Raw genomic sequence first — 12506 nt, 5'->3', positions numbered from 1 at the left:
AAAAGTTCAACAATTTGTACAAAGTCATACAGCAATTAATAACAGATAACATTTATTGAGTACTTAATATGTTCCAGGCAGGGATGCTGGTAACCTTTGTGTGAATTATGAAAAGAGGTTCCTTCTGAATTTATCACCTTTTGAATAGATGAATTCACTTCCTTCAGGGACAATTGAGCACTTCCAAAACACAGTGTTCATAAATGACAGCAGATTCCCTCCATGCCAGCCTCTCAACCAGGAACCTTTTTGGAAGGCACAGCCTATGCAGAATATCACACAGCACCACAAACCACTCTAAGCACTGACTGGTGATTAACCTACCGTTGCGAGATAGGCACCGTTATTATCATCATCTCTAGTTTAGAGAAGCAAGTACCAAGGCCAGTGAACTCCAGCTCAGAGTTGCCCGGCTATTGAGGAACAGAGGTTGAATTCAAGTACCTGAATCCCGCAGGTCACACTTCTAACATTAGAGTGAATTTCTTAGTCTAGGTTCCTATAACAGCTTCCTAACTAGTGTCCACAGCTCCAAACTTGGTCCACAGCTGAATCTACTATGGCTGCAACAGGAATTTCTAAAGCTATGAATCCTATCATGTCTCTTCTAAGACCAAACCCTTCAACAGCTCTCCCATGCCTCAGGATAAAGTCCAGACTCCGTGCTGTGGATGAGAAGCCTCCTAACAATTTAACCCTGGTCATCTTCCATCCTTACTGCTCATCCTTCCTTCTGCTTCTACCCCCTCACTGTGCCCAACAACATAACAATACCAAGCATGCTGCTCCATGAATATTCATGCTCTCACCCACCTCAGGCTTTGGCACAGGATGTTCTGCGTCCATGGGACCCCTTTAGTCATCTAGCTCCTACTCGTACCTTAAGTCTTGGACTAAATGTCTTCACCTCTGATTCATGTTCCCTCAATGCTCCATCTAAACTAGATCCCTCGTGAACCCTCTCATCACACCTCAATCTTTCCTTTATAGCAACATCACATGTTCTTATTTATGTTTTTGTCCAATCAAACTGGCTTTCCCCAATAGTGAGTTTAGGAGAGAACAGTATCTATTTTTTTAGTTAATTATAAACTCAGGTTTTAGCTTATTTGCTGATACATAAGGCAACTAAACATTTGTCAATGTCCTTCCTGTGTGCTCTCCGTGCTTCGCCACATAGCACAGGTCTATTTCCCCATTAGATTGTGACTCCTTTAAATACTATGAGGACAAAGACTATCTGATATGGACCTCACTACTGAACCACCAGCACCTAGCACAGTAGCCAGCACATAGTAAGAACTCAGAGAGTCCAGAATAAGTGAATGAACAAGCACAATTAACTGGCCTCTTCAGGGTAACCATTATCTTTATTATTAATGCCATAAATGACATCAATGGAATTGAAGAAGTATTTTCTCTTAACCACTTTGAAGAACTGAAATCTATTGGAACACTGAGAGAAAGCTATCAGTTTCATAACTCGGCCAATATTGTCACAGCCACAAGAAACTAGGGGACCAACTCAGGCCTAGATGAATAGGGGCCTGTCAGCTTAGTCAAAAGCCTTGTGAGTGGGCTGGGGTGGTGGCTCAGTAATAGAGCGCTCACCTAGGACACGCGAGGTCCTGGGTTCAATCCTCAGCACCGCATAAAAATAAATAATTAAAATAAAGGTATTGTATCCAACTACAACTAAAAAATAAATATTAAAAAAAAAAAAACTCGTAAGTGTCCACTCAGAAAACAGCGTCTACTTGCCATGTCCCACAGAGACCAAAGCCACAGAACTACAAAAGGATTTTCACAAAGGTGACCTGCCAGGCCTACCAACAGACATTAAGTTGTTCCCTAGAAGGGAGGAAATTTCAAGAGCAAAGTAAAATATATTACTTAATAGGTTCTAAAAGGATTATGAAGAAAATACTATTTCTGAAGAGGACAATCTTAAAAAAATAAATGCATGTGTTTTCTATGTTCAGCATTTGCAACAAAGGCAACGTTATGCCTCATTCTCTCCTGGCCCCAGAAAATCTGCTTAGACTTTCAAATGATGACCAGGTCCTTCAGGTCCCTGAATAGAACTATATCATCTTGTTTACTGGGTGAGTCAGGATTGCCAACTATGTATGAGAAATTTCAGAGCAGTCTCAGAACCCATAAATATGAAGTACGAATAACTAATGTCATATCAGTGACAGTTTTCCCCAAATGCCACAAAACTTTGGTATTTCATTAATTTACTAAGAATATTTTATGACAATATAAATGCCCTTGTGTTGCCCCTCTAATGTCTGGGCTAACCATACTTCATCTTCCCTATAACTCAGCGTTGGATCTCCTTCTCCAGCCATCAATCAATTGGTTGGTTTCCTTCTAACACGCTTTCCTTCTAACACCAAGATGCTAAACATAAGGATCCAAAGCTTACCTTCTCGATGTATCTTCTTGCAATATTCTCTAGGCAACTCTGCTTTGTTGTTCTGCATCTCATTAGCGCCAAAGTCAATACCTTACTATTCATGACACTGATCTTGCTTTGATTATCCTACTCCCTCAGCAATCTATGAACCCAAACCCTTGATGACAAAATAGAAACATTGATAAAAGAGTATTAAACACATGTGTGTGCGCGCACACACACACACACCACAAATTGTGTTTTTCTGTATGTGCAGATACGCCACAGTGAAACCCACCATCCCACTCTTCTGTATAATTGATATATACAAATAATGAAAAAAAAATGGCATGTGGCTGACAAAATGCACAGTAGGTTTATTTGCTTTAGAGCTGTTATGCTGAAGTTGACTGAGAGCTTACCCTCCACTTCTAAGCACTTCCCAGGCAGCTGTAAAGGGCCCTCACTCACCTTTACCCTGCCTTGAGCTATCTAAGCACCATCAAATGCCTTTCTGCTGCTGACTATTGTGCCAATAGGCAATGTTCCCGTTTGGCACTGAATTTGGAACATATTTCTTCTGGAGCAGTTTCCCAAACTGTAACCAGGGCAGGATGGCGGCAGGGGGTGGGGTGGGGGGGCCTTAAAATCATTCAACCATAAGAAGTCATTTGGCTGTTTGCTGCTTTGGCAGAGACTGGTTTTTATTTTTAGGAACATTTTCATGAAACAAAATTTTACATTTTTTTACCAAGCATAGCTAATCCAGTTACTTTTCCTTCATTGTTTTTCCATTCTGATATTGTTTGTCTTAAAAGTTATTTTGTCTAGCAAGAGAGATGCTACTCTCAAGATGACTAAAACTTGGACGGACAAAAGAAACAAAATCCACAGGTCCATTCTCATGAAGCTCAGAGAGCTCAGAAGACCCAGGATCAGGAACATGCCTCCAGTCACAGATACTCAAAGGAGGCTGAGGATCAGGACTTGAAACCTTCAAAAAGCAAAACCAAAACAATACCTTTCTCCCATGCTGTAGGATAATTTCCACAGGTATAGTCCTTGGGGAGCACAGAGGACCGACCTAGGAGGTGTCCTTTTAATATACAAAAATTCTAGAAGAAAGGTCACTGCTACAACCACTCAGTAATTTTGTACTAATTTTTTAAAAAACATCCCTCCCTCCACCTCTCACTTCAGGACTTGCCTTGTGAGCAAAGCTTGGGTTGGACTTCAGCTTCCCCTCACTCCCTTGGCCTGACCTCTTGTTGTCATTAAATAGCACTTAAGCAACATTCCTTCTCCCACTCACTCATCACGTGCTTCAGGCATGACTGTGGGTAAGGCACCTGGGTTCTGTGGAGAATCTAAGATGAATAAATGGTCAATTTCTTCAGAAAAGAGTCCTCATTCATGGGCTGGGGATATAGCTCAGTTGGTAGAGTGCTTGCCTTGCATGCACAAGGCTCTTGGTGAATTCATATTATGAGCAAAAAAGTATACAAAGTGCTAAAATAAAATGTGCCCAGTACTAGTGAGTATTCTGTTTCACTAGAATATGGTACAGTCATGGATGATTGTGCTCCCAAAGGGGCTTGCATGACCAATGACTGCACAGTCATGTGCCATGTAAATGCACTTTTAGAGGAGGAAACTAGATTGCCAACACTCATCACTGAGGATGTGAACTTGATGGTCAACAGGATAAGTTAGAGTACATCCCCAGAGTAAAGGGAGGCTATGGGCAGATCAGTAGGAGGAAGTACATTATATTATTGTTGGAACATCCACCACCATCCTAAGGGAATATTAAATGTCCCTAATGAATTAACATAGGGCCTGGCTCTGTGAGGTACTTTAAGTAATACAATGGGAACAGACAAAACACCTGCCACTTCCCAATGGTTTGTAGCCATTGTATGTTCCATCCGGTTCTTTATCCTCTTTGCCACAATATCCCAAATTGTGGGCTGCTCCTTCAGCCTGGGTCCCAAAATGATGATACTACAGAGCAGAGCTGCAGTAAGTTCATAATAGGCAGGTAGAAGGGCTGAGAAATATTTCCTTGTTTTCATGAGCTACTCAGATTTGGGACTTGTTTGTTAGCGTAGCATCACATCCTAAGTTCACTGATATGGAAGCTGAGGTACATGAAGGCAAAAGCAATAAGGTCTGAAAACACACACATGTTATAGTATTGTATAGAAAAGGACAATGAAAATAATAATCATAATAACAAGAAATCACCATATGACATTTATTTTGTATTTATGAATCTAGCATTCGGTTACCCCTATTCTCATTTAATCCTCTCAGAATCAGAACTCTAACACACATCTTCTTAATACCATGGCATGTGCTCTTTCATATTTTCCCCAAAGATCAATTAAGCTTGGTGGTTGCCTGTGTACATGCAGTAGAGTTGGGTTGCTTCAAACCCTACATATTCTCAGGAAGTCTCTCTCTTCAGGACTGAACTTTGGTTGGCAACTAAGACTGAGCTCTGAGCCTTAGGAATATTTTGCCTAATAAGTGTTATATGCCTTGGGTCATGTGCTATCTGTTTGATCAGATGGTTTATGCTAACAACGTGATTTATTGTGCATGCCTGTTTGTTCTCTAGGAGTTGCAGTTTGAGTAGCTGAAGTGAGTCATGCACATGCTACATGCCTACTTGACTTACCCCCACCCCAATAAAAACCCTGCACACTAAGGCTCAGGTGAGCTTCTCTGATTGACAACATGTTGTACATATTGTCACACACTGTGGCTTGGAGAATTAAGTGCATCCATGCCACTCTACTAGGAAAGAATTTTTACAAGTTTACACCCAGTTTCTCCTGAACTTTGCCCTATGCATCTTCTGCTTTTTAAATTTTAATCTGTATCTTCATTATCATAAATCATAGCTGTAAACATACAAGCTCTTCTGAGTCTTGCAAGTCCTTCTAATGAGTCATCAAGTCTGAGAGTGGTTTTGGGGAACCCCAGAGACAAAACAGAACTTTAGTGTCAAAGATGACCCCTAATTTTCAAACCCATGTGGCTCCAAAAACAGCGGCACAGTGAAAAGAAATGAAAAAGCCAGGAGGAATGAGTACATTGTGCATGGGGGACGGTAAATAAGGAAGCTGAGGAGACAAACAGAGGATGGAAAGTAGGCTTTGTGGTCGACTTACTAAATTTGGCTTCCACATGCTGGTAGGAACATTCTATGGGAAATGGGAAATGTACAACTTGAGTCTATGATAGAAGTACAGCATTGGAATAAAGTAAATGCCTAAAAATGTGAGAATGAATAAGAGCACTAAGGAAAAAATTAGAGAAGGAACTGCCAAGAGTTAAGCACAAAGAGGGCAGAATGAAACATGGCTACCAAGGGAGTATAAAAACAATGAGAAGCAAGACAAATTTTTAACCTAAGTCATGAAGCACGATCTTTTGATTTTTATATAAACATATATGAAGCCAGTTGTACATAGACTTTTTATAGAAAATATTTCCAAAAGATTTTTGTCAATATACAAATAGCACTAAAAATTAGCAACATTTATATTCTCAATGCATCTTCATTTTCAAGAGCATTTAAAAGCTGGCATCATGAACAAAATATTTAAAAAATATTAAAAAATAAACTGAGGCAGAGAGAAGACCCAGTCATTCCTGATACTGCTTCTTGATACCATTGTGTGGCTTCCACCAGGGCTATTTTTATATGTTTATCTGCATTTTTAAAAATTGAGGACAAAAGAATGACAATGATAAAGCAGGCCCAGGTCCTACGGAGGTTTCATTCACTTAACACAGTTTTTCTTTATTTCTACATTTACTCTAGTGACAGAGATAAATACCAAGAACATCCGGTTCAATTGAAGCCCTTTGGTTTTGTGTCTGCTTCTTCCATGAGTGATTTGTCTCATATTACAATGTAGTTTTAGAGTTTTCTTTTTTTTTCCTTAGGAAAAATAAACTTGGGATCATTTCAGAGGCATCTTTAGATAATACGCTGTCCGAGTCAGCGTTTCTGGCTGAGCCTCCCCATTTCACCTGAAGAGGCAGCCCCCCCACACACACACACACACCATGTTCATGACTGCTTATACTTCTTATTGAGACATTCAGGAAACACTGGATCTGCCTTAAATTTTCCTTTTTATTTTCTTAGCTTACCCTTTTGTGATGGAGAATACACCATACTTGCTACTTTTAAAAGAAATTTGTGAATTGATTTGAGGGCCCCATATCAAAGATGAGTACTAGAAAAAGCTAAAGTCTGTAACCAGACGTGCCCCTCTTACATTCCTGTAATGATGATTCCAGTCTACCACTTAGGACCAAGTTGAGGAGAAAGGTTCCAAAATCTAACATTTAAACTCATGTCTCAAAAGCTCCCCCTGGTGTACATATGAAAAATAACGCATCAGAGGAAAAGGTCATTGGAATGAGTGTAGAATAAGCACAGGGACTGAGATTCAGATCTCAAAAAAGATGCTAAGATACAATAAAATAACACAATTATTATTTTACTTATATATGTGTTATGCTTAAAATCTAAAAGAATAATTTAAGTGAGCTATTTTTGTATAGATCATAGCATTAGCAAATGAAATGGATACATGAAAAATATCTATTTTCTTATCAAAGGTATGAACAAGGCAGAAAGAAAAAGAACTGGATTTATTCCAACCATAAATACACTTAAAAAAAGATAAGCCACCTGAATATAGCATAAGCAATTGGTTTATATGTTTGAGCCTAAGAAAGGTATTATATAAAAGTAAAACAAAACATTTGTTGTACTTTCCAGAAAGTATTTGCCTTATGGAAATGTTTTCCAATTTCTCTCTCTTTTTTTCCATTTATCATCCCTTTATGGAGAACATTCTACAGCTAAGACTACTGTGTAAATCAGCCACTTCTAAGCAAAAGGGAACTTCCAGAATATTAAAACCAAGGCTGGCCTCAAAATGTTTTCTACTTCAATCTCCATGTTTTACAAATTAAGAAGGTAAATACAAAGTGACTGGACTTATCCAAGTTCTCAAAGTTGGTAGAAAGCTAGAAATAAATCTCTAGTCTTCTGTTTCCCAACTCAATCCTAACTAAAGGATTCAACTGGGTCCTTTAAACCAGGCTGTCTTAGTATTATTTTCAATAATAATAACAACATACAGAAAAAGTACAAATACTTATAATACTAAAATGCATCAAGTACTTACTATGTGCCAGGTATGTTTTTAAGCACATTATATAAACTAACTCATTTGGCACAATAACCCTGAGATTATATTATTATCCCCATTTTAGAGATGAGGAATCTAAGTGCCAGAGAAGCAAGTACCTACCCCCAATGACTCTAAAGAGTAAGTGATAGAGCTACTATGCTTGCCAAGCAGTCTAACTCTAGAGACCAAGTTCTTAAGGACAAATTACTAAGTAGGGTAGAGAAAGCAGAACATTATTCAAAGTTCAAAAGTGCATCACCTATAAGATTAAACTTTTATTTTGGGGGCAATATAAAATTGAAACATGTGATAATTAAGATAGAAATAGGGACCAACTGAAAAGGAAAAAAAAATATTAGAAGGAAAATCTTTTACCAATTAGTAGAGCAAACTGATTGTTCATAAGTTTCTGATTTCATACAAATCATATAAATAGTGAGCAGCGATCTTTAGTGTACCAGCTGAAATCATGCTTACCTATAATTAGAAATTATTTTTATCTGTCCATTAAAGCAATACCCTTGTTTAGGTAATTCTTGGTTAACTTATTTTCTACGTAATGAAACCAAATTTCTTAATGGGGGAAAACTTTCCTGCTTCTCTAATTGAACCAAGTTAATATGAAGTTCATAAAAACACCCAGGACTGCCCAACTTCCACATCCAATAGAAATATTAAGTCCCATCCTCTCTGCAGCCTTTGATCTGTTGCTTCCTCCCTACTCCTGACAAGTTTCATCACACCCTTGACCCTTCCCTGGTCCTTCAGATAGATCACTTCTCCCTTTATTGGTTCCCTTCTTATAAATTTAATCACTGAAGGTTGGTACTTCCAGAATTCTATCCTAGCTAGCTGGGTTCTCCTACTCCCTCTCCCCACATTGTGCCTGAGTAACCTACAGCCACGGGTTCTATGACTACTTCAGGGCTGATGCCTGGCGTCCAGAGTAGGGTTTCCATACTACTTCTTTTCTCTGTGTTCCTTGGTGCCCATGGCACTACCTCAAACTCAAGATAATCAAATCTGGAACCTCTGCATTTCACCAAAAATTCTATTCCCTCTCCTGAATTCTTTATTCTGTTTAATGGATTCCCCCAATCAATAAACCCAAACCTTGAATCACCCAAGACTTCTTCCCTCAAGAAACGTCCAACCAAATGGTAATTTCTATAAATCGACCTTCCTAAATTGCTCTTGACTCTTCTTCTCTCACTTCCATGTTCCCAAAAACCATCCAGAGTCCACCTTCATCACCCTGTTTTAGGTTGATTCCACCGGAAGTGGGTTTTGAGCGAAGAATTTAAGTGTAAATAGTTTTATAAGAACTGACCCAAGGAAGTAAGTGAGAAGACTACAGTATGGCAGAGATGGAAGAAAGTCATGGGTTCATTAATGACCAGACACCTGCTGTGAGCAGCAGGGCTTAATTCCCTGGGGAACCTCTGGAAGACTCTAAAGAACATTCTGCACATTTGCCCCACACCAAGAGTGAAGAATCTGTGGTATTTCTCCAGGATCATTTGAAGACTGCTCCTCCAGGTGACTCCTGCCTCTTGTAGTCTTATTATCTTGTCATCACTGAGACTAGCCACTGTTGCCTTACACGAGACTGACAGGAGAATATGAGACGGCTCCTAGAGCACCTGCCACAGAATTCTGCCAGCACCTGCACAGGCTTTAGACAAAACCCAAATGTCTGTAATGGCCCACAAGATATCCCATGATCTGTCCCCTATCTTCTCTAGCATCAACTTACAAGATTCCTGGTCCAATGTGAACATACTCTAGCCCATTAATCTACCAACAGTGCAAAATACATAAGTGCTTTGTACTTAACCTTCTTGGAACATTCATCCATCTCCAACCCTATACCCATCTACCTGTAATATCCCCAATTGTTTGACAAGATGCAGCTTTTGGATCTCTTCCTCTCTGGAGCCTTCCCTCAATTTCTGGCATTCTAGCTGAGCACATCCATCTCTGCTACTGTCCCACCTTCTGTCTGTCTTTCCTACCAAACCTCACAGGAGTCATTCGTCCATGTGTCTACTCCAGACCACCAGAGTGTGAATTCCAGATAAACAAGGACTACATTTCATTTATTTCTCTGATTTTCCGGCACCAACCCCACCCAATACAAGGAAAAGGAAAAATTGGAAAGCCCACCAAAAAACTCCTGAAAGATCTATATGTCATGTAAAATAATATAAATGTACAGCTAATATAGTAAACAAAACATAGAACAAAAGAAAACATTTGAAAAATAGTAATTCTCCATTTAATTTATATTTTTTAAAATGCTAATTAGGAGTTATTTTACTTTACATAAGTGCTATAAATCCATTTGGTTCACTCTGCTTCAGCTTCTTAAGGTATGTGTTTCCTTATTGGCATCGGTTCCCTCAAGGGGAATCTAATACTTAAGAGAGCCTGTCAGGGAGCCCCTGAGAATAAATCCTGGGCTTATGCACTCATGGATATTTATTCTGCAACCACATTTCAATTTCTCAAACTCAGAGTCTCTTTCATGTACCTAACATTGAACCCAAGGAAATACTCCCCAAAAGAAGAAACAAATACAATGATCATCCTGAGACTTGCTTACAGGCACCTGAAGGTCACTTACTTCTGTCCTCAGGCAGGGAACTTTTGCCTCCATCACTGCTGATATTCAGAAAGTAAAAGTAGCATGGGGCCCTGTGGGGTCCTACTCAGTAACTTTGACTAGATTGGTTTTAAGCAATACATTTATATGCAAATTTATGCAAACTTGAATAATGATTAAATTCGGATTCTGGGGATTTTTTTTTCTTTCCTCCTTCCTTTCTTTTTACTATTTTTGGGACAAGAGAGAATGAAAATGAGAAAAAAAGTCATAATTAACTGTATTCTCTGAAGGCCATTTAGTTTAGTCAAAATTGATTCTACTTATATTGATGTGAGAACTAAACATATTGTAGATATCTTTGATCTGGGATTTCATGACAATAGTCTGTGCTGTGGAACCATTCAAGATTTTGCAATTCATTGATCATTGTCACCATGCCTGATGGAAATTAAATTGCTTTTAGGGTATGTGGATGTGATTTCTACTTTAATTCTCCTGCTCTTCCCTAGCCTAAGAGTTGCACAATAAGGCAAAACCACAGCCATGGATCTTCCTTGTTGAAGGTTTTAACATTGGATTTTGCTTCCCCTCACCTGTGTTTTGGGTTCTGCCCTGACCAACACTGGGGTCCTTTAATCTGAGATGATAGAAATCTACAAATACAGTAACAAGACGATCTGTTACAGCTGAAAACAAAGAAGGAAACTTGGAAACCCTGTCGGTAAGTCAAGTCTGCAGTTTATGTTTTAGTTCATATTTTCAGACCCACTGCAGGCAGCCAAGTAGTTGGTATTCAAAATGTTTTGTTGACCTCATAAGAAACAATGTAAATAGACTTTCTAAGCCTAGTGACGCCAATGCTGAATCTAGTGTCTATGTGCTTTTATATTTAGTGAGACTTTGTGTACATTGCTTCCAATTCCTTGTGCTCATTGGCAGTTCTGCTTTGGTGTAAACTGATGCTAACCTTTGCAGGCTACTGTTTCTCTTAGTTCCTCTCTACTGGCTATGAAACTAAGGATAACACAGGGTAAAAAGGTAACATTGGGGGGGGGCAGTCTATATGGAACTGCCTTTTCCATGCCTGCATCCCTTGGTATTCTCTCCCTGGGGCCCAAGTTCTAGGGTTATTTTATAGCCAAATCTTGTCCTTAAAGGAGAAGCTATTTAATTATGCAACCCCCCAATAGATAACCTCAGCTAGCAATTAATCCAATATATATTCATTGAGTGCTTCTTAGGGAAAAATTAGGACTCTTCTAAGCATGTTCACTTCCTTTTTTGTTGTTGTTGTTGTTGCTGTTAATGACCACATTTCTTTGACGAAAGGAAGAAGAGGATTTTAATCAACATTTTGCTCTCTAAGAAATTGCAATATAGAGATTTTATACTTTACTCACTGTCAAAGAGCAAGTCTATGAAATGACCAAAACAAAATATAAATCATGTAACAGAATACACTGTACTCTCCTTCATCCATCCCTAAGCTTATACCAAATTCCACTTTATAACAAATAGTGGGGATAGAGATTCTTATCACAGAGGTTCTCAACCAGAGGTCTGTGCCTGTGGATGAAGGTAGGAGGTCCTGAGACACCTGAAACTATATTCAAAATTGCTTTTTCTGGAGAGAGAAATAATAACTCTAAAATAGTTCAGAATGATTTTTATTATACAAACTTTAAACCAGAAAGCACCCTCAATTATGTTCGAGACCTGATATTTCTCTTAACCCGGCACTTAAAATGAACATTGTTGCAATTGTTCATGTATAACAAGCTACCTTAAAATTTATTAGCTTAAAATCACAACAACTGTTTTGTTTTCTCACACAACTGCAATTTGAGCAGGGCTCAGCAATCACAGCTCATCTGTGCTCCAGGTAATGTCAGCTGGGGTCACCTGGAGGATCTACTTCCAAGATGGCTCTGGCCCAAGTTTGGCTCTTGGCTCCTGGCCACATGAGACTTTCTGTGGAGTAGGTGTAGCTTCCTCACAGCATTCTGGAGAGAAAGCTCGAGAGTGGAAGCTACCAGTTTCTTGAGACCTGCACCCAGAAATTAGCACAGTGTCATTTCTATTAATCAGCAGTCATAAGAGGATTCAAGGGGAGGGAGACTAGACCCCACTTTTGGATGGAAAGCATGTGGGAGGATTTTGAGACCATGCTATAAAACTACCATGTTTTAAAACTGGAGGCATCTTTTTTCTTCCAGGTTATCTCCATTATTATTTTCTCTCTCCTCCTTTTTTTTTTTTTTTTCTCTGTGTG

This window comes from Callospermophilus lateralis, chromosome 5, assembly GCF_048772815.1.
Source record: "Callospermophilus lateralis isolate mCalLat2 chromosome 5, mCalLat2.hap1, whole genome shotgun sequence".
Taxonomy (NCBI): Eukaryota; Metazoa; Chordata; class Mammalia; order Rodentia; family Sciuridae; genus Callospermophilus; species Callospermophilus lateralis.
The sequence above is the reverse complement of the archived record's forward strand: the minus strand, read 5'-3'. Positions refer to the sequence as shown.